A 970-nucleotide genomic window follows, 5' to 3' on the forward strand; every position below is an offset into this window, starting at 1 on the left:
AACCAGTTATAAACAAATGATAAAATAAAAAATTCGTCACGGCACTTTTTAAGTGCGTTTACCACTAAATTACATACGGGATTCAATTGTCCACGATTTAAATACATTTGCTTGTAAACAATTGTTTGTCAATTTTATAAAATATAATGAACGAAAAATATTGTCACATCACAAGTATCTTCAAATTAGTTTTTTTAATTATATATATGTATATATGAAGTAAGAGTATATATCTATAACTTCTTAAAGAAAATAAATTTTTGTCTATTCTGTAAAACGAATACGAGAGAGTAAACAGACAGAAATGCTTTTTACTAATTACATAAATCAACATTATACAAATATACAGTCCTGGAATACAAGAATAATATTATTGCAGCATGAAATTTTGCGAAAAATTAAATAATAAAAGTGTAAGCCATTTTTTCATGAAGTAATATTTTAAGTATAAATGTTTATAGTTTTAGTAATCATAAACAATGATTAGAAAATCACCTGTCAGTGTGATCATATGCGTACAGCAGCAATGTTTTGTTTGTATCGGTGTCCGACATCTAATTCCATTGTACGCACATCACACAGACAGATGACTTTTTAATCAACGTTTATGATTCATCAAACTTTAAACGTTTAAACTTAAAAAGCTACTTTATAACAGAGTAAAGAAGGCATAAGGAATGCTGAAAAGACAATAGGCACAGGCAATAGGAACAGAGAAGAAGGAATAATGAGCCATCGGAGCGAGAGCTCTGGAGTATAATATTGATCGAACTTATAGCTGGTAACAAAAGAGGGAGGCGTTGAAAAGGGAGAGAAGCTGCGCACAATGAAGGAACAGGAGCAGAGAATAAGAATTTCAACCTATTAGGAACTGTATTCTATAGTGCATCGTTTTTGATTGGTTGAAATTCTTATTCTCTGTTCCTATTCCTTCATTGTGCGCAGTCCCAGAGAATCCACGCTGCGGCGG

This window comes from Mycetomoellerius zeteki, unplaced genomic scaffold (assembly GCF_001594055.1).
Source record: "Mycetomoellerius zeteki isolate Tzet28-1 unplaced genomic scaffold, Tzet1.0 scaffold47, whole genome shotgun sequence".
Lineage (NCBI taxonomy): Eukaryota > Metazoa > Arthropoda > Insecta > Hymenoptera > Formicidae > Mycetomoellerius > Mycetomoellerius zeteki.